The sequence below is a fragment of the Lissotriton helveticus genome, chromosome 4_1, assembly GCF_964261635.1.
Source record: "Lissotriton helveticus chromosome 4_1, aLisHel1.1, whole genome shotgun sequence".
Classification (NCBI taxonomy): domain Eukaryota; kingdom Metazoa; phylum Chordata; class Amphibia; order Caudata; family Salamandridae; genus Lissotriton; species Lissotriton helveticus.
The window spans coordinates 1939713733-1939736464 of record NC_136063.1 but is presented as its reverse complement, the minus strand read 5'-3'; positions in this window follow the sequence as shown (position 1 = coordinate 1939736464).

The following is a 22732-nucleotide window of genomic DNA, read 5'->3' as shown; positions in this document are numbered from 1 at the left end:
TGTGTCAAAGGCTGCGGAGAGGTCAAGTAGGATGAGGGCGGTAGTTTCTCCGTTGTCCAGTAGAGTCCGAATGTCATCTGTTGCTGCGATGAGGGCAGTTTCAGTGCTGTGTTTGGCTCGGAAGCCGGACTGTGAGGGGTCGAGGGATTTGTTGGATTCAAGGAAGGCGGCGAGCTGATTATTGACGGCTTTCTCAATGACTTTGGCAGGAAATGGGAGGAGCGAGATGGGGCGGTAGTTCTTATGTTCGGTGGGGTCTGCTGTGGGTTTCTTCAGAAGGGCGCTGAGATCGGCATGTTTCCAGCTTTCCGGGAAGGTGGCGGAGTTGAAGGAGCAGTTGATGACATCTCGGAGATGGGGTGCGATAATGGAGTCTGCTTTGTTGAAAATGTGGTGGGGACATGGGTCGGTTGGCGAACCTGAATGGATGGAGTTTATCAGGCGGATGGTGTCTTCAGTGGTGATTGGGTTCCAGGCGCTGAGGTTGTTAGAGTGCGGTTTTGGTTCGGAGGTGGGTGGAGTGGGCTGGTCTTCAGACTGGTTTTAAAAGCTGTTATGTATGTCGACGATTTTGTTGTGGAAGAATGAGGATAGGGAGTTGCAGAGGTGTTGGGAGGGAGTGATGTCGTTGGTGCCGGCGGTGGGGTTGGTAAATTCTTTGACGATGTTGAATAGTTCCTTGCTGTTTTGGGCGTTGTAATCAAGTCGATCCTTGAATGCTGATTTCTTGGTGGATCGGATCAGTTGGTGGTGTTTGCGGGTGGCGTTTTTGAGGGTGGCAAGGTTGTCCGTGGTTGGGTTTTTTCTCCAGGCTTTCTCGAGGGTACGACAGAGCTTCTTGGATTTTTTAAGGTCATCGTTGAACCAGGGGGCTTTTTTGCTACCTTGCTTGATTTGATGGTTTTTCAAGGGTGCTAGTTCCTCAGCGCTGAGGGTGATCCATTGTGTGAGGTTGGTGGCTGCTTGGTTTGGGTTCGATGATTTGGCAGGAGGGTTTTGGCGAAGCGATGTGAAGAGGTGGTCGGTGGTAATTTTGTTCCAGTTTCTTCGGGGAATATGTTGTGGGGGGTTGTGGGTCGTGTTTTTTTTGTAGTTGAAGTGAACGCAGCTGTGGTCCGTCCAATGGAGAGTTGAGATGTGATCGAAGGAGATGTGCTTGCTGGAGGCGAAGATTGGGTCGAGCGTGTGTCCGGCATAGTGGGTGGGGGTATTGACAAGTTGTTCGAGTCCGAGGTTGGCCATGTTGTTCAGAAGGGTGGTGGTGTTGCTGTCCTTTTTCTTTTCCAGGTGGAAGTTGAGGTCTCCCAGTATAATGTAGTTCTCTGAAGGGAGGGCATGTGGGCTGATGAATTCAGCGATGTCTTCGCTGAATTGTGTGCGGGGTCCTGGTGGTCTGTAGATGAGGGTGCCTCTAAGTGTGGTCTTGGGGTCGGTGTGGATCTGGAAGTGAAGGTGTTCGGCGGTAGTGAGGTTATCGTCGGAACTGGTCGTGATGCGGATGGTGTTCTTATGGACAATGGCGATTCCTCCTCCTGTGTGGTTGGTGCGGTCCTTTCGGATGATCTTGTAGCCGTCCGGAATGGCTATGGTGATGTCGGGAGCTGATGAGGCGTTCATCCAGGTTTCTGTAAGGAAGGCGACGTCCGGCGATGTAGTGTCGAGTAGGTTCCAGAGTTCGATGGAGTGTCTGTGGACCGAGCGGGTGTTGAGTAGGATGCACTTCAGGTGGTTGGTGTCGGAGCTCTGTTTGGAGAGTGTGGATTTGGTGTGGGTCCTGGTGCTGTCAAACTTGCAGGAGTGGCATCCGAAGGGTCCATGGGTGTGTCCTGGGGCTGCTTGGTAGCAGATAGGTGGGCGACCGGGGTTAAGGGCTGAGAGGGTTACGGCGTTGTACGTTATGCGGGCAGGGAGTATATTGCGTGGGACAGGGGGTCTGGCGCTGGGCGCGGTCCAGGCGCAGATGGGCGTAGACGGGCTTACCTTTGGCGCGCCTTCGGCGCGCATGGGGTGCGACCGCTGCGCGTGAACGCTGCGTGCAAATGCATCTGTGATATGGGGTCACCGGCACAATCAGGCACAAATAATTCAAAGGCGGCAGTGCACAATCGATTAATAATGAAAGCGCAGTTCAGCAGGCAGTGCAGCGCTACGATAGAAATACAGTCAAGGCGCTAATAAGGCATAAATAGATGCAGGGGCAATACGAGCAATGGGCAAAGAGCACTCAGGCAGTATAGCGCTACTATACCAGAATGGGAGCAGGGAGCAGCGTGAGGAGCGACCGCTTCTGAGGGTCTCAGGACGGTCACCAGTAAACAGTAACTTCAATAGAACTTATTAGGGCTGCTACTAGGGATAAGGATGACGTCTATCTATAGTCACCAAATAATGCAGAAAAACCACATCAACAAGAATAAACACGATATATCCCGAGCAGGATTGAACAGTTGGGTTATACAAATCATGAATTAGAAGTAAAACAGTATATTCCAAAATAAGTAACAGTCTTCTTCTTTATTGTTCACAACAGCATCCCTTTGATTATGCCAACACGTGTTTCGTCTAATAAGCAGTATGTGCATTAGACTTCATCAGGGCAGCACATGTAATTACGAAGCTGGCGATGCCACCAATTATCAGTTCCAAGTGGCAAAAAAAGGAGTAAGTTTGGAGTTTAAAAGTTATATTCCACGAAGAAGTAGCACCTCAGATAAAGATTAACAATACCCTCATCTGGGCAAAGTTCGGTCCCGCAATCAAAATAGATTTAGTGTTCCATATTTCTGTGACAGCACGAGTACGGCGTCTTGCCAAAGATGGTTGTTACCCAACGCTTATGTCCTCCCTGTTGTGACAATGGCACATGGTCCAGCTCACATTAGTGCCAGAGGGATGTGTAAGCTTCTAGCACCAGCAAAACTCTCACATTCCCGAATACGCTGATAATTTAGTGAAGAATTGCATGGTGTGCTTAATGCATAATCCAGGAAAGGGAATGCCAACTCCAGCAGGACACTTTGCACCACCGACATATCCTTTTGAGGTACTCCAGATAGATTACATCCACATGGAGAGATGTAACAATTTGAAACACGTACTTGTAGTGATATGCGCCTTTTCCAAATGGATAGAGGCCTATCCCCTCAAAGACAACACAGCCTTAACAACTGCCAAAGCCCTCTTGAAGGAGTTCTTTCCCAGGTTTGGCTTGCCCCGAATCATCTGGAGTGATAATGGAAGTGAATTCGTGGGACAAGTTATGGAAAAAGTCTGTGCCGGTCTAGGTATTCGACAGAAATTTCATGCAGCAAATCACCCACAATCAGCAGGTTTAGTGGAACGCTATAATGGGACCTTAAAACTCAAACTCGCAAAAATACAAGCCACTGCGGGCCTAGCATGGCCTGATGCGTTGCCTCTTGCCCATCTATCCACAAGGACTACAGCACATTGGCGCATGGGGCTCAGCCCTTACGAGATTGTATTTGGACGTCCAGCTAATGTCTGGGGCGTCCCTAGACCAAAGACATACTATGATATTGAATATCCTGTGTTGATTGATTATTTGCATGAATTGACTAAAAAGATGTGCGTCCTTCACCAACAGGTACACGGTGCTTTGCCTCCAGCTTCCACTGACCAGGGCCATTCCATACAACCCGGAGATTGGGTCTGCGTACGCAACTTCCAGAGGACCAAGAATCTCGAGCCTAGGTGGAAGACACCACAACAAGTTCTGCCCTCAACGAGAACAGCGGCCAAGATTGCCGGCAAAAAGAACTGGGTACATGGGGTACATTGTAAAAAGGTACCCCTGCCCTTGCCTTATGATCGATGGGTATAGGAGGGTCTAGGAGACGTTGAGTGTGAGAAAGTTCCAAGATTTGTGCCTTTCAGCGACGCGCACTTAGAATATACCAGGACTGAAAAAGAGGACGACGAGATTCTCCAAGCAGCGGTGCCATCTTCTTCAAAATTAAACACTACTGAGCCTCACCTCCTTTTCCAAGTTCAGACTGTACCTGGTTCAAAGAGATACAATTTGAGGTCAAGACTGAACAAAAACACTTCAACAGTGCCTCAGTGACTCTGTCTGTGACCTTTTGTCAACAATATTCTGTCTTAACAAGTTGCAGGGCCGTGATAAAGCCTCAGACGCGTGACCCGAGTAGTGGCATTAGGCCTGCGGGACCTGTAGGATCATAGGACTGTAAACAATCACGGCTGAGTGAAACAACCACCAATCACGGGCAACGCCTAGAAGATGGAATCAACTGTCCCTAGGACAATGGACAAGGTAAAAATGAAGAGAAAGAAGTATTGTAAATTATTGCATAATCGTTGTGCCGTGACTTTAATAATATTGGTCCTAATATGTATTATGATTTCTTGTATAGGATGGGCTTTTCATGAAAGTCCTGCACAAGCTACCACCCAAGTTATTGAAGAAATGCATTCTCATGTTACTCTGTCCCCACATCTCGAGTCAAGAAGGAGCGAGTTCCACAACAATACACTTGTCTCTATGTTACTTCAACATCAGCTGGCCATTAAAACCACAAATTGTTGGGTTTGCGGCCTCCTACCGAGCTCTGTAAGCACCGGGGTACCATATATCCCTCTTCCCTTTTCCTTTAATGGTTCCTGTAATGCCTGGTGGGAGTTGAATGCCAGTTGGGCATCTAGTGCAAATAAGAATAACATGGACATATGGGGACTAGGGCTACATCTGTACCATTTATGTTGGCCAGATGGGAAAACAGTATACGGGATGACCAGCGAAAAATCGGAATATGCTGACCGCCATAACAGGTCTACAGACTTGTATTTTCTGCCCTCTAATAAAACATCCCAAAAGGGACAGACTTTTTTTAGTAGTACCTGAACAAGCACCATTCTGCATTAAAAATGGGAGATCAAAGAATAAAGGTACTAGCAATTGTCGGCATGTTGTAATCCTGAATGGAACAGACTGGCCTCGCATGGTACCCTCACGTAACATGTATTTCGTGTGTGGGAATAGGGCCTACACTTCTTACTTAGTGACTGGAAAGGCACTTGTTATATTGCCTGGCTACTGCCCCCTACGTATACGGCAGATGCCAAACACCATCTACAGAACAGAGGGGTGGTGTCCGCCAAAGATACAGCAGGGCAGGAGACAGCAGATTTCTTAAAAGGGCTCCTTCCATTCTTGGCTCCAATAGCCAACAGTAGAGACATAAGGCAACTTATTCTTCAGGCTCTACATGTACCCAGGGCCTATAAATTAAATTCTACTAGTGGGCCTGCAGCAATCAATGTGCCACCAACTAAGATAGCCTATCAAAATATGTCTCATGCCTGTCACCACAGTCAGTCTGCAGTGTTGTTTCAAACTTCCATTTCAACTTGGTTAAATACAACTTTTGTCAGGTCTAAACCTCCATTTTTAATAAATACTAGTCATTCACCCCTAAGGTAGGTATAAAAGGCTCATAGGGCAGGTTGCATTGTATTAAAAAAGTAAGACATGTGTACTTAAGTTTTACATGCCCAACTCCTAAAGTCGTTTTTCTCTCTTGTACCGTCTTTCTCTTTCATTGACTAACACTGGGTTACCTTGTTACAGTTTTGTAATGTTTTTGGATTGGGAGAAGATAGAGATATACTGTTTACACTCAAATGAATTGTTATTTAAAAACCCTGTTCAATGGTGAAGGGGGAATTTCAAGCACCATTCTGAAAATGATGATTTTAGAAAGTTGGGATGTTTTTGTCACAACCATTTGTGCCTTCTGCCAGGGTCCTGGTTCACATGACTGTGAATAGATCTGATGTAGGGTTTGTTTTTTACTAACAGGGAGTGAAAAATAGGTGGCTTGGGTGTGGACAGGATGGGATGTCCTTCCTGGCAAGTTGACTGGAAGGGGCTACACCAGTCCCACCTGCACATCAAAGGAATCTGCCTCACATACACACATGGTAAACTGACACCAGACCTGGCCTGTCTTTTGTCACCCCAGACTTCTTGGAGTCTGGACAGGGGAAGGGGAAAAACATTCAAGAAATCGAGGTGGAGGTCGTATAGGAAATCTCCCCACATCTGAAGATGGCACGATGTGTGAATATTGAACTCTCAAAACAACTCTTCAGTGTGCTCCTGGATCTGTGGGCATTGCGGAAGAAGGATTGCCCTGCCACCATATGCCTGCAATGCTGCTGCCAGAAGACTGCCCTGCTGCTTGTGGACTGCATTGCTCTCTGAGAAGGGAGGCTGGACCTGTTCCCTTCATGCCAGGCTATCCTGAGTGAACTCAAGGGTCAACTGTCTGACCTCCTGTTGAGCTACAGGGCATAACAGTCTCCAGAGGCCTAAAATCAACTGCCCAACTGACCGGCTGTACTGGAGCTGCCAGAACCTGCAACTGGACCAGCCTGAGCCCTGTTGATCTCTGCTGGAGTGACGTCCTTATACCCCAGAAGTGCATCACCAGGTCCAGGACCATTGACTGGCATCAGAGTGTACTCCTCCCTACCTAACTGTGTGTTCCATCAAAACCAACACAGCAACACAACTTAGCGCACTACTTTATATTGCAGCCTCTTGCAGCTCCTAATCAGCAGCCCTATCAGAATCTGTGCAGCGTTATGCAACCCCAACGTATCCGAGTGGAACCGGTCCTAAGTTGATTGTGTTCCGGTTCAGGGAGGACCTGTTAGGCAGTTTTTGCTGAAGTGTTCCCATTGGAAAAGGGTCAAACCTGATTTACACATAGCTGGGTCCAAACTGAGGTGGCCTGGTGTGCAAATAGCTATTTTGATACTAATTATACTAATTACTGTCAGTCAGTCAGTCAAATATCTTTATTCAATTTATGTGCAAACCATAAAAGCATACTAAAAACTGATTATGTCAGCAACAGGTAAATCCCTGGTATATAAAACACAGTCATATCCCATACATACATATAAAATCAGTTGATAAAAATGGTACAGACTAATTTCATTTTAACACACAATGATAAAAAAGTATACATGTTTATAAAATATTAGGTTATTTTCCTCAGGGTTCTCACAGCTGCAACATCATTCAGCATTTGCAAATAGAGAAGGGCAGGTCTCACTTGCATAAAACCTTTGTTTTTTAAAATTGGGAGGATAAAATGTTCCTAATGACAGTAAGGGCTCACAGAAAAATAAGAAGTGTATGATGCCCTGTCCAGAAAAACTATCACAGGAGCAGGGCCCAAGATCATCTACCTTCTTCCAACCCTTAAATCTAAATCGAATCAATAAGAAACGGTGATTATTGTTTGTGACGTAGCCTAAATATGGTTCCATCAATAGTGTTGTTTTACATAGCTGATGGGCCCTAACTGTCACCTTTGCCAGCTCTCTCTCTTCCCTGTCCGTGGTAGCTATAAGCAGGTTTGCTTCCTTAGACCATTTTACATCTCCCTTCTCTAATGTTTCTGGGGAGTTATATATTTCTGGTCTGCCTAGCTTGACTGAAAGCTTCTGGACATAATTGAGCCAAGGTATAGACAACCCACGATCGAGTGACATGCAATCTTTCAAGATCTCATGATTTAACACAAAATCAGGGTTTAGCCAAGTAGTTATCCATTTCTGTAGGGGTGCCACAGCAATTGCATCTTCCACAAAGCCAATTCCACATTCCTGATGGACAGTGTGGGCTGTTGTTTTAGGGACAGTTAGAAGATTCTTTAAAAACCTATCCTCGACAATCTGTATCGCCTTCGTGTTTTTAATACCCCACAAATCGGCCCCATTGCTACTGATATACACTTTGCTCTGTATATTTGTATTAGGGCCTTCATTGGCCTGGCTCCTAGCTTCCTGGCGAAACACAACACAGCAGATGTAGCTCTAATCAGAGTTGTTTTGTTCGCTGTAATTTGGGTTCCCCAGGATCCTTGGTCATCGAATAGTACTCCAAGGTATGGGAACGACAAGACCCTGGTTAATAGATTTCCCTCACAGTAAAGGGTTTTAACCTTTAGGGATTTCTGACCAATGGCCATTATGTGTGATTTAGAAAAATTTACACTTAAGTCTAGTGACTTCATAAAGGCCGAAAAGGAGTCTAGCAATAACTGTAGTCCCACTGCCGTTCTTGCTAGAAGGGCGGCATCATCCGCATATAAAAGAGCGGGAATCGAGTGTTTCCCTGCACAGGGGATGTCTTTACAGGAGGCAGTTAGGGTAGTATCTAAGTTGTTAATATATAATGTAAAGAGCAGGGGCGCCAAAATGCACCCCTATCTGACTCCATTTGAAACGGGAATACCTTCCGTACAATTACCCCGCTGGTCATACCTCACCATTGCAGATAAATCCCCGTGCAGGTCCGCCAGATAATAGACAATGTTTTTGTCTACACCTAGTGTTAAAAGATTGGACCACAGCTTTGACCTGTTTACTCGGTCAAAGGCCGAGGACAGGTCCATGAAGGTCAGAAATAGTGCACCCTTCTTTGCCACCGTATATTTGCCTATTAAAAGTTGCAAGTTTAGGCATTGATCTATTGTGCCCTTCCCTTTTCTGAAGCTGTACTGGGCTACAGAAAACGTTTCCGTTTCCTCAAGCCAGCTATTCAGTTGGCTTAAAACCACCCTGCCAAGTACTTTTACTGAGGAGTCGATTAGGGATATTGAACGATAGCAACTTGGGTCACCTCTATTCCCTTTCTTATATATTGGTATGATGACAGATCTTGCCCATGTAGGAGGCAGGCCCAAATGACAAGCATTGACAAAGACATTGTACAATATCTTTGCCCAGGTCTTCACGTCTGCTTTAAAGAGGTCTGCCGGGACTCCATCTGGTCCCGGAGCCTTATTACTCGTCATTTGCATTATGGCTTGTGCTACCTCTAGCTCTGTAAAAGTCAGGATATAATTTTCCATATTTAGGACTGGACGTGCCGGCATCCCGTCCCCATCATAAACATTTTTAAAATGACTGAGCCATTCTTGTTCCTGAATGCCACAGTCAAGCTATTGTCCTTGAAAAAAGGCTTATTAACCACTGACCAAAATTTGGCACTCTTTTTAATAACTTCAATGGATAGGAGCTCATTCCAGGCCTCCTCCCTGATTTCATTTTTCCGCTTTTTTGTGCCAATTTGTATGAGTTCCTAAGGGCAGCTACTTCCACTTTATGAGGGGGATTGGATTTCAATGCTACCATCAGGTTATGATGGGCTATTGAACAATTTTTCTCAAACCATTTCTCCCCATTCGATGATGGCCCCTTGACTACTTTTTTGAGATCATTATTGATTTGGGTACAGATTCTCTTAAAGGCCATAAGGACTTCTTCACCGACTATACCATCTGTTAAGCAGGTAGACATATCTTGTCCAACCTTTGCCAGCAAATTGTCCACAAAGTCCCCAGGCACCACCCAACACCATTTCAGACGTCGAGCTTGATCGGTGGGGCTTAAATCTGACATTCCTATTGTCAAGTTGGTTTTGCCTTTTTTCTTTAAGTAATGTAATGTAGGGGACACTTTTATAGCGCATCTATCACTCCATGGAGTATCTTGGCGCTCAACTAGATGAAAAAAAAACTGTCAACCTTCAAAGTCAGCCTTACAGGGTTATGGTCACCATCACCATATGGAGACCAGAAAACATTATACTGACAAACCCTATTAGCCACATTTGTGCTGACAAAAGATGTAATCAATGATGGACCCAGAACCTTTACCCTTAAAAGTTGGAACGTCCCCTCTAGATTGGGTAGGGTAGATCAGATCATTTCCAGCCACCAATTCTTCTAAATACAATCCCTGCGGGGAATGCTCAAAGTGGATGTTATATTGATTACCTGGTCCTAAACAATCCCAGACATAACAATTACCATTGCAACAGTGAACATTAAAATCTCCAAGCACTATAACCGAATAACATGGGGAGACATACCTACGGCTTCAGCTTTCTCCGTGGCCGGGCTTTGCTCTGCCAGTAGCGCCGCAGAACCAGCAGCTCAGGGCCGGGCCTTGCTCCGCCTACTCCCCGGCTGGGCTTGGCTCCGCCGCGGCCCACCCCCCACCAGTGACGCCCTCAGCAGCGCCAGTAGGCGCATAAAGGCAGCGCCAGTGCAGAGTCCCGCGGGACGCACGCGGGCACGCGCCGGGAGAAGCCCGGGACAAGGGCGGGACCGTCTGTGGCCGTCAGAGGTCGAAGGAGGCTAGGCTGGGTCACGGCTCTTGACTTTGTTGAGCAGGACATCCTACAGAACTGTGAGGGGCTAACCTCTTAGTCTTTGTCATGACCAAATTGCGCTCATCCAAAACGCCCGCTCCCACCGGCACCATAGATAATTATATGGTCAAAATTGTTTCTAAAATTAACTCAGATCGCCGCTTGTCATTGGGTCGTGTCAGTCCTCCTGTTTCACCAAGAAGTAGCTTTGCACTCCCTGAGCTATTAGCTCCGGACACATCTTCCAGCGTTAACTTGGGAGGGGATTTAGACACAGTACATTTAAACCCAGCGGAGTTCACCAATTCCCTGCCCCCTACGCTGTTAGATACATCCCAAAGGTCAACATCTGTATCTTCGGTTAACTCACCAGTAACCTCCCAAGTATCCCCTCAAGCCCGTAGAGTGGTTAGGGCCTGTAGAAGGTCACAGAATAATCGTGCAGTGCACCACAGAGTAAAAAAGGTGGTCTCCGCAGCTGTTAAATCAAAACCTACTGCGGCTACCCCCAAAGAGCATGTTATGTTATGTTATAGTTATTTATTGTGCGCACAGCTGCTCCAGCAAAGAAGCGTCCTGGTGCCAGACAAGGTAAAACATAACACTACTAAGGTAAAACAGAAAAGGGAACAACTATGGGGCAAAGCTAAAACAGGAAAGTTTTAATGGCCTTTCGAAACTGCATGAGATCCTCCATGATGCATGATGTTGATACCCTGACTGTAGACCAATTTGACTTTTTAGCAAATATGTTCACGCTCAAATTGGAAGACATGATTAGGCCACTGATAGAAAAAGTAGAATCGATTTCCCTAGAAGTTTCTAGATTAAGCACTCTTCTGACTCCTCCAACAGTAGCACCGCAAAACTCAGGTGCAATTAGTAAAATTCATAAGGGTCCTGTTGTTCCAAGCTAAGGGGAAGGAGCTAAACTTGACCAGGTTGTCAAGGAAGTGTCTAAACTGAGTGTTCTTCTATCTACTCATTTATCTTCTACTAAAACAGCAAGGCCCCCCAGTGTAGACGCGATGGTGAACGAGGCGAGAGTAATCACAGATGGCAGAACAAATAATACCTTGGTCTCAGCTGTAGCTAATAACCAGCTTCCTACTAAGACATCTACTACTCACCCACCCTTACGAGTCAATACACAGCTAAACACCACAGGAGAAGCCACTGGGTGGAAGGAGGGTAAGTCCAAACCTACAGTTAACCTCCCACCCGATTGTGCACCCTATATAGTTGTGTTGACTAACGCGCCAGGATTAGATTCACATCTACATGATGCAAGGGGTGAAACGCGTGATTCTTTAAATCACAAAGTAATAGCTTGGTTAAGCAAATACTGTGGCTTTCCCGTCGCCTTCTGTAATGACATCCTGTCTACACGAACAGTAGGCTGGATAGGCAATTCAAAAAAGCCTGTCAGGGGAGATTGTGTCATCATAAACTTTAGGCACCCTCAGCATGTTGCAACTGTATTGTTGAGGGCAGCCTCCTTGCCTTTGTTGGACAACTTTGTATGTGCCCGCCCTTTTTTTTTTTTTTTTTACAATCACCTAAATGAAACCTCAAAACCACAAGTTGTCCATCATCACTCATTAACATCTCCCTTTGTACAAAACACAGTGCCACATGCTCTTTCAGGTGATAACAATCCTACAATTCAAGATTCTTATTGTTATAATTTATGCAGACCAAATTTTTATAATGTTTCTGCAAATGATAGTACCAGACTTAATCTGGATCAATTAGATACATTTTTGTCAGCCTACACAACTATGGTAACTGGTTGTGAGATAATTCTTTTAGGTGATTTCAACATTCACCCATGTACTTTTCCGTGTGCCGTTTCTGTAGAAGAGGGTCCCCCATGTTCTGCAGTTGTGCACTTTGAACACACAAAAAGGGGGGAGGCTCTCGAAGAATTTCCGGTGGCTTGGAACCTTTATGAATCAAGTTGCAGGGAAGGTGACTCGATTGTCCCTACTTTTAAAGGTCCGGGTGACGGTACAGTTATTGACTTTATTTTTATGTCTTGTTACATTATAGGAAAAGTATTAAAGTACAGAACAGAAATTTCAGTCTTTAGTGACCACAATCCAGTTCTACTTGAAGTTCTGTTTAAGGGTTTTTTATCATTTGAAACAGGGTCTCAAAAGGGTGGTCAGGAGGTGATCCCGATAGATCAGGGTCGTAGACTAAAATGGGCAAATATAATCCCAGATGCCTTCTTACAGGATGTATTATACAAGGTGGATGAAGACGTAGAGAAGTGCTTAGACTCACAGGCTGCTACTGAGCAAGTGATTAGTTCATTTGACAGTATTTGCAAACAGATCAAGCAGAGCTTAACGGTGGCTGATGGCCCTCCACAAAGCCGCGCCAAGAGATCGTTTGATCGCTCTTGCTCCAAGGCTCATGCTGACTTGTTAAAGGCCTTAAAGTCTGACCCAAAAGATCGCGCCCTTGTAGCCAGGCTAAGAGTAACCTATAAACACGCCATACAAAATAGAAAAAATGAGCTAAAAGATAATGCTTGGTCACAGTTACTAGATCCAGATGTTTTAAAAAACAGCTCTCAATTCTGGAAAGTAGTAAATCAACCCCTATTCGTTCCCGTAGAGAATAGCGTTCTTGAATCTAACGTTACTGACGAGGCTTGGATCATGCACTTTAGTAACATATACTCTAGTACCGCTCCTCAAGAGTCACTTTTTGCGACCAAAGAGAGAGTTGAGGGTCAGTATGTAACTTTTGAAGTCTCAGAAGTAGAAAAAGCTATAGACGAAACGAAGAAAAATAAAGCTCCCGGACCAGACGGGGTCCCAGCAGATATCTTTAAGTGCGATTCTAGATTGTGGTCAGAAATCCTGAGTAAGGTTTTTAATGTATTAAACCAGAAGAATATACCACCCTCATGGAAAGAGTCTATTATCGTCCCAGTGTTTAAGAAGGGGGATCGGTCATACCCAGCATGTTATCGCTCAATCTCCCTAATAGATTCATCTGCTAAAATTCTGGGGCGGGTCATTCTGCGTAAACTGCAGAATTGGCTTGATGACACGGGGATTTTATCAAATGTCCAATATGGATTTCGATCCAAAAGAAGCACTTTAGATCAGTGTCTCAATTTACAACTATTAGTGGACAAATACACCGTCGCTAGGGAAGGGTCCTTATACTTAGGTTTTATGGACCTCTCCTCTGCCTTCGACCTGGTGAACCGGTCGAAACTGTGGCAGTCCTTAATTGACCTAGGCCTTGACCCAATTTTGGTAAACTTCCTGGCGGAACTGCACTCTGGCCTGCGGGCCACCGTTAGGGTAAACACAGAGGGGCGTTGTTCTAGCTACTTTCGCTCAGAAAGGGGGGTTAGGCAGGGATGCATTATGGCCCCTCTCTTGTTTACGATTTACATAAATGCCCTTGAATCGGTGCTCAAGGAGGTGAAGGCAGATATACCACGTGCAGGAGACCTGGTGTAGTAAAAGAAGTCCACATGTTGTAAGTTTCTAGAACGTTTATTAAGTTCAATTCAATATAGGTGCCCCCTGCTTGGCAGGATAATCATTCAACATTCTACTGCTGCCTTCAGGTGACAGCTCGGGACATACCAAGAGGGGAGGAAGCAGAGGGGGGAAAACACCAAAGGGTGGGAGGAACCAAGAGGTAAGATACAACACATCATCCTCCCTAGGGAAGTCCGGGAGAGAAAGGGCAGGAAGCAGGAGAAAACCAAGAGGGAGCGAGGAGGGGGTAAAAGCAAGAAAAGGGAAGAAAGGGGAGTGAGGAAGGGGTGGAGAAGTCAGGTGATAACAGGGGAAGAGGAAAATAATAACCTATGGCAAAGGTGCACAACCATGGGTACTGCACAGAGGACCCTAACCCCGGTAAAGCGCCTGAGGCGACCTAGTGGGATAAGCCCTTGGCCACCAGCCAGCGCTGGCTGGAACCCCTTAATACATATTAAACTGTCAACGCCAGGGAGGGGTGGGGAAGAGCAGAGGCGGAGAGAGGGTACCTGGGGCTATCTTTTAACTGCCCCTCCTTTGCTACCAACCGTAAAGTGACTCTGAAACCCCTTCCCCCTCCTGACTATATAAAAGCGAAAGGTAATGTCAAGACTGGGCACCCCAACTTCCCGAATATCCAGACAAAGCCCTAATTTATTACCCTGAAACTATTCACCCGCAAGGATGAAGAACTATTGCAAGTGGGTGTGGCAGATTATTATGATCCCTTGAACACCTCTTCTCGGCAACAACAAAACACTTCCTAAAAGTTACTACATTCACATAATGACATAGGTTCAGAACTGGGTAGTGTGCTACTTCCTTTCTACCACTGGCCCCAAGGGGACGGAACATACCCGGCAGTCCAAATCAATGTAGCTTTCCACACTCCAACATCTTAGTAAGTTCATGTCCGGCCGGAAGAGCGATAAAAGCATTTTCGTTCTTTTTCTTAGGCCATTTCCTGGGCCAGGCTACACTACAACCTCTCCCTCTGAAACCACAAGTCTTTTTTTTTTTTTTTCCTTGTCATCATTGGTGACAAGTTTTGGCAATCTTCTACCTTCCCTTCCATGACCCTGACCGGTATCCAAGTCATTATTGAATTCCCTTACGGACAGTTCCAGAACACTGGCACGAGTATCACCTGGCATGAGTCTATCATCCTGTTCCATCAAGTGACTACTGAAGAAGGGTTCCTTAGAGATTTCTGGGTCGCACCACTTAAGCCTTATCCTATTATCCCCAAACAGACCTTTCTTCTCTGACCGAACTTTAGATGAGGAACATTTTGGTACTTCCTGCGCTTCCTTTCTCTCACTCTGCAACTTATCACTGTAAAACATATGAAAATATTTGCCTTTATTTTCACCAATCGACTCATAAAGGCTAAAACCCACTTCTCTTTCCTGATCAAAAATATCAGTGTTCTCCTCCTCCGTTTTGGACCTGAGGTTAGCCCCTGTATGACCTTGCCGCACCACCCTGCGGTTAGAATAGTTACTTTTACATTTTTCCAAATTTAGGTCTTTAGCTTTGGTAACAATACACTCTACCCTTCTCTCCAATTCTCCGTTTGGTCCAATTATGCTTTCGCTGTTTTTCCATCACATTCCTTGCCAATTTTCCTTTCGTCCCTCAAACCTTGGTATGTTTCATCCTTTTCATGGAATGTGTCCTTAGCTGCATCTTCTTCCCAAATTTCCTTTCTTACTACTCCTACCTTGACCACCACACCTTTAGATAGTGGCACTCTGGCAATTGACCTTTCCCACTTTGATACATGCATTTTATTGTTTTGTGCCCGCTCACTCATGCGATCTTTTCTTTTTACAATTAGGGATTTTCTCAAAGACTTTTGATCCTTCCACCCTAGCATGGATGGTCCACTTTCTGTTATATATATAGTACTCCTAATACTTTTCCTTTTGTAACTCAAATCCAGTACTTTGTATCCTATTAGGTTGATGTCTTCTCCAATGGACGTTGTTAGGGATATATTGGCCTCTCTTAGGCCATTTCCATTTTTTTTTAGCTAATTTTCCATTCCATACATTTTTGTTTACAACTCTATTCCGTGATCCAGAATCTGTGATTACATCTGTTTCTACTCCACCTATGAAAATGGTAACCACTGAGTTTGTTTCACTTGTATGAACTTCCTCCTTGCTAATCGCTTTATCCTTTAAGATTTTATCCCTTTGTAAATTACCGTACAAGGCTTGCATATAATGTTCATCCATCACATTCAAGATGTTCCCCCACCTATTTCTGTCAGTTCCTTTATTGACAACCTTTTCCATTTCATTGTACATTTTCCTTCCTCCTGTTCCTAAACTGTACAGTAATACTTCAGCTTTTTCCTCAGGTAATAGAGATTCTTCCTCTTCTTCAAGAACTGATATGTAATTTTCAAAATAATCTTTCCACACTCTCCAATCTACTATATTTTTACCCACCTCTTCCATAAAGAGCTCAGGTGGCGGAAAATAATTTTCTCGGCCTAACTCCATGTTACGTGTGCTATTGTTGATTGGAAATATAGTGAGGGTGTAATGTCCACCTCCTACAGGAAGGTGGCACTACCAGCGAAAGGCGGAAAACGCCACAGCGCGCCAAAACAGAAAAAATGATGCTCAAGATATATGCCTCAGGGATAAAGTACTTGTTTTTTTTTTTTTCTTTTAAGAAGGTGATAAGTTTCTTCATAAACGGAGGTAGAACAGGAGTTTCGTTCATTCAATCAGCCTACAAATCCGATGAAAGCCGTCGTACAAATACTTGTTCCCTCTTCTTTCAATAATTGATCAGGTGGTGCTAAATTACACAGTTTGCTTTTGGTGATAAAACAGAATTTAACTTAAAGATTACAGTCTTTGTGCTCCGTCTGCATTTAGTGCTCCGAAGATTGTTGTGGAGCGCCTAGCTATGCGTGAAGAGCCCAGAGGGAACGTTCCGAGCTAACTCATGCCGCGAGTACAAATTTTCAACTCCTTTAGATGCGCCTTTCGTACTAAATCTCATGGTACAAGTTCCGATATAAGACTGTTATTACTATATTATTATTATTATTTTTTTCTTCTAACCCTCCTTTTACTGCCACTCTTAGATAATATATTTCTTTACGTTTTGATCCTGTCACAGGGTTTTTTCATACATGTCTTTAACATTCAAGATGGCCACCCTTTACGTTCTACATAAAACGTTTGTTCCTTCGGGACGGCGATGTTCTGAGGAGAAGCTTTTGTTTCCTGCTCCACCTCCAGATTCCACTATCGGCTTGCCGAGTTACTCATAAATGCCTAATACAGGTACCCCTGTGAGCTGACTACGGGTCTTCTTATGAATTATCGTAGATATTTTAACACACACTTATGCTTAATTTCACTGGAACAATGGCTATCAAATCTTCATGACGCTAGGATAATAAATCCTTCTCAGCCTTCCGTTAAAGTACCAAGTAGATACGCATCACACTGTCGACGCGCTGCCTCAGATCAATTTCAAACTCACATTTTCATGACGCTTCACCAGGGGTTTACTGCACACCCTGTTCTTCTCACATCCCCTCACGCAGCTCAAACACGCTGCCTAAGCTCAGTTTCGGATGCAGGGGTTTACCACACACCCTGTCCTGCTCCCGTCTCCTCATCCGGTTTCAAAGGCTCCTCCAAGCACTTGCCACACCTCTGTGTTATCCAACTTGGTTCCAGCCTTCGGGAAATTTTCATCTCAATCTCATATACGAACATGCCCGAATTCACAAAGGTTGTACTTTAATTGTCATCCGATAATACTTTGTGTTGAAAACACTAACTTCCCAATGCTGTCACTCACTCAATGCTTCAATCGCTTGCCGCACAGCCTCAAGTCAGTTTCCAAAGCGATGTCAGAGATTAGTCATAAATCCCCGCTCAGTTCATTTCTCCTCAGACAGCTTAAAAGGCTCACCTCATTCACTTGCGCAGATCCCCTTATTCTCTGACCGGAGTTTTGCTTTCCTCCACAATACGAATTTCAAAAGAGCGCCAAAGGAAAAAAAAAATCTGACTATTATTTTCTCCTTTAATCCTCTCTCAGTCCAAGTAAAGATAAATACCAGCTCTTTCTCATTTCATTTCTCAGCTGGGAATCACTGCACCTCCAATACAAAGTCCAAGGAGTACGTTGAACTCACTCTTGCCTCAGCTGTCAAACTCCTTGGCACTTCATTTCAACAATTCCACCCGCGGGAGTTCACCAGTGTGCCGTTCTACACACTGTTCAAAATGCGACCAGCCTCCTCTCAACTCAGGAAAAGATCGGCTCTTCAATCGGGTAAGTCACAAATCACCATCTCTTTATTTTTATTTTCCTCGTCCAAGCTCAAAATCATTCCAGGGAAGAGGCACCACACTGACCCTGGCTCAGCTCCGTTTCCTCCGTCGCCAAAATGTAGTAAAAGAAGTCCACACGTTGTAAGTTTCTAGAACGTTTATTAAGTTCAATTCAATATAGGTGCCCCCTGCTTGGCAGGATAATCATTCAACATTCTACAGCTGCCTTCAGGTGACAGCTCGGGACATACCAAGAGGGGAGGAAGCAGAGGGGGGAAAACACCAAAGGGTGGGAGGAACCAAGAGGTAAGTTACAACACCTGGGTATACCGGTTCTCCTGTACGCGGATGACGCTGTCCTTCTCTCGCGAACCGGGGTGGGGCTTCAACTTTTGTTGGATGCATTTGAGGTTTTTATGTCATCACTAGACCTTAAAATTAATGTAAAAAAAATCACATATCATGATCACTGGGAAAGGCTCCCGAAAGAAGAATGTGAAAACCTTCTTCTGCGGTAGCGAGGAATTAAGCACAGTTCCAACATTCCCCTACCTAGGCATCACCTTTGAGGAGAGGTGGCTCTGGAATACACAGATTAAAGCCAGAAATGTTGCCCTCGCTAGATCCTCCATGGCCATTATGGCCTTTAGTAAAAAGCTTGGGGGTAGGCCCATAGAAGCACTACTAAGTATATGTAAGGCAAAGTGCTTGGCGGTAGCAACATATGGTTGTTCTTTATGGGGATATGGTGCGACAGATTGTCTGCAAATTACTGAAAACAAATTCTTGAGGGCAATTTTATCAGTCCCCCAGTCAACCTCCTCTTTCTGAGCTGGGTGTTGGTTTTATCACCGACTTACTAAAAGTAGCTCCGTTAATAACCTGGTTAAAGACCTGGCTAAATGAAGAACTCTCCTTGAATCATTCTATTCTCAAGGATTGTCTCCATTTAGATTACGCAAATAAAATCAAGTGGTTATCATATGTCAAGAAAGGTTTTCAAAACATTGGAAGGCCAGAGCTCTTCTCTGAGCCGGAAAAAATAACGGCGAAGGATGTATCCTTAACAAAAGCGGCAATGCTACAAATGTTGTCTTTGTGCAGAGAAGAGAAAAACAACTGTCAGATCCCACCTTATGATTTGTAATCCTCCAGGCCCTGAGCCTTATTTGGTTTTAGTTAATAGACCCTACCACAGATTTCTTTTAACGCGTTTTCGTTTAAACCTGATTTATTTGAACTTAGGTCAATTAAAAGCATGGTGTACCTCTGATCAAGCGCCCCCGTGCAGCTGTGATAATTTCTCTAAGCAGGACACGATGCACTTTTTAATGTTCTGCGGCCATTATATGGCGCAAAGGAGGAAGTTTCTTGTCCCTATCCTCAAGGAAGCAGGGTTCATTCAGGTGAGACCTGCTCTCCTATACTTGCAATTATTAAACAGCCCTAGGGTCGTCTCTCACGTTGCAAGTTTTTTGGTGGGGGCTGTTAGGGAAAGGAAGAAGATACTGAATCTCCACACTTGATCGTACTTTTTTTATAACTTTTTTTATAACTTACGCTGATGCAATTTTGTATAGCATATATAATGTATAGGTATTGACCTTTTTAAAAAAAAAATTTAATGTATTTTAATGTTTTTTTTTTTACAACTATGAATTTTGTGAAATTCTGTGAATTTTTTATTAAGCATGTAACTGTTATTTATATATTGTTCAATACTGTCTTTTTATGATATTGAATTATCGAATAAAGTACTTTGACTGACTGACTGAATAACAATTTATGCTATTAACATTATACAGTTCTAAGAAATCATATAGACTGACTAGATGTTCATTAAAAAAGGCTTTATCAAAGGAGTTATAAAGGTTGACAATGAGCCAGTTACCAAAGGTTTTTGTTAAAATTTCCACCGCCAAGCAGTATGGTGAACCTGTCTCCACTTTAGTGTAAGTGCCCTCAAGTTTTAACAAAATAAGGGTAAAGAGTCCACCCTTCGTCCTCCCCATAGGGTAAGCAACTGCTGGCGACCAAAAGGCCGTGTACCCGTCCAGGAGAAAGGTATTTTTTGTATCCCACGTTTCCTGGAACCCGATGATGTCACAATCAGTAAGACAATCCCTCCACTTAGCGTCATTTGCCTTGTTGTTTAACCCGGCAATGTTCCAGCTAAGGAACCTAGTTGCATGACGAGGGACCTTAGCTGCTGCCATGCCATCACTACAGCCACCTTGTGCAACCCCCAAAATATCTATAATGTTAGAATTGCCACCCCCACATACACTCACAGAGTTTCTTGCTACTCCGGCCTCTGCCCCCACAACCGGTAAACAGGGTTCTACAACGGATGGGGAGTGGGCCCAGCCAGGTTCGAGTCAATCGTTTGAGTCTAGACCACTCAAGGGTTGATAACGATTGGATGTAGCAACCACACTGACATTGTGCCCAACAGTGCTATTACTTCTGCCCCTAGAAGAATCATTAGTGGGCTGCTGGGTTAAGTGCCTGTAAAAGTATCCCAGTGGTCGGAGTGTAATACCCTGGTCGTTTTGGGGTAAGGAGGTGGCTCTTAATGCAGTGTTGGCAAGATGTGGATTTGTCAAATTAACAATGACACAGTCGCCACTAATATTTTTTTGATATCTACCTATCCCAGAGGCTCTTCTAGTGGTTAAAATCTGATGTGATAATGCCACTGGAAACCCACATTCTCGGTTAAGCCATGACACGGTTTTGTTCTTCAAAGAATCGTGAGTTTCTGGCTTATTTAAATGGCCAGTCTCGCTTATAGGTGGAACATTGGTAAGGACTGCCATGAACGGTGCACATTCCGGTGGTAAGTCTGGTTGTGGGTTGGCCGAGCAGCTATTCTTCACTTCTTCTCTTCCTGTTTTTCTCACTGGGCCTGCTGCGGGCAATGGGATTTTACGTACAGTTTCCTGAGCTGCAGGTACAGCAGGTTCAACTGTACGTGATCCCCCATTGGGAAGTTTAGAGGTCTCATTGTTAACTCCAGGAGCCTTTTCAGTAACCTTATCACTTTCAGTTGTATCAATGCGGGGTACCAGGAGGCCTCCTAATCTCGCTACTTCCGCAGAAATCAGGTCAAGTTTGGCCATCAGAGGTTTAACTAACTTAGCAATTTTTGCATCTATAATGCCGATCATTGCGGCGGGAGTGGGCGTCGCTGGCCGCTAGGCTTGCTGGGAACTGTAGTTTCTCTCCTCAGGGCCGTGCGGTATCACAGGCAACGGCAGGCAGCAGGGGAAACAGACAGTATCAGGGGCCCAGAAGTAGCGCTGTCAGCAGGTGTAAGGTAGGTCAGCACAGCCCCTTGCCGTTTGTAGAATGCCCTGCCACCATATGCCTGCAATGCTGCTGCCAGAAGACTGCCCTGCTGCTTGTGGACTGCATTGCTCTCTGAGAAGGGAGGCTGGACCTGTTCCCTTCATGCCAGCCTATCCTGAGTGAACTCAAGGGTCAACTGGCTGACCTCCTGTTGAGCTACAGGGCACAACAGTCTCCAGAGGCCTAAAATCAACTGCCCAACTGACTGGCTGTACTGGAGCTGCCTGCGCCCTGTTGATCTCTGCTGGAGTGACTTCCTTATCCCCCAGAAATGCATCCCCAGGTCCAGGACCATTGACTGGCATCACAGTGTACACACAACTTAGCGCACTACTTTATATTGCAGCCTCTTGCAGCTCCTAATCAGCAGCCCTATCAGAATCTTTTCAGCGTTATGCAACCCAAACGTATCTGAGTGGAACCGGTCCTAAGTTGATTGTGTTCCGGGTCAGGGAGGACCTGTTAGGCAGTTTTTGCTGAAGTGTTCCCATTGGAAAAGGGTCAACCCTGATTTACACATAGCTGGGTCCAAACTGAGGTGGCCTGGTGTGCAAATAGCTATGTTGATACTAATTATACTAATTACTGGTAGTGTAAGCATTATCTTGCACATGATAATCCTTCAGCACTGCAAGAGTACTTGCTTTTGACACAGGGACTCTCAGCCCTCCACAGGGCTTGGTCGCCCCACTCACTGCTGCCGCTCCTGCCTGCCTTTGCCGCCTCCTGCCTGCAGATTCCTTCGCTCGCTGCCCGCTGCTCCTGGGAATTTCCCGCTGCTCCTGGGAATTTCCCGCTGCCCGCTGCTTCTTGGAATTTCCCGCCGCTGCCTCCCTGCAGCCCCGCCCCCCTGTGATTCCATTCGCCGCCCCGCTCCCGCCACCCAGCTGCTCCTCCCTCCCAGCTCCTTACTTATGACGCCCCCAGAGCGACCGCGCAGCGGACGCGCGCAGCGGACGCGCGCAGCGGGAGCACCGATTGAGCGCCGAAGGTGCGCCAAAGGTAAGCCCGTCTGCGCCCGTCCGCGCCTGGCCCGCGCCCAGCGCAAGGACCCCTGGCCCTCCCCGCCGAGGCAAGACGACCCGACTGACCTACGACGCCGCCACTCTCAACGCACTCAATGCCGGCCGGACCCACGCCTGCTGCCGAGCCACCCCGAGACGCACCCACGGACCCTTCACCTGCTGCACCTGCTGCACCTGCAAGTTCACCTGCCTCCGAACCTGCCCCGCACCCGCCAAGACAAACACCAGCAGCAACCACCTCAAGTGCATCCTGATCAACACCCGCTTCGTCCACAGACACGCCGTGGAACTCTGGAACCTCCTCGACGC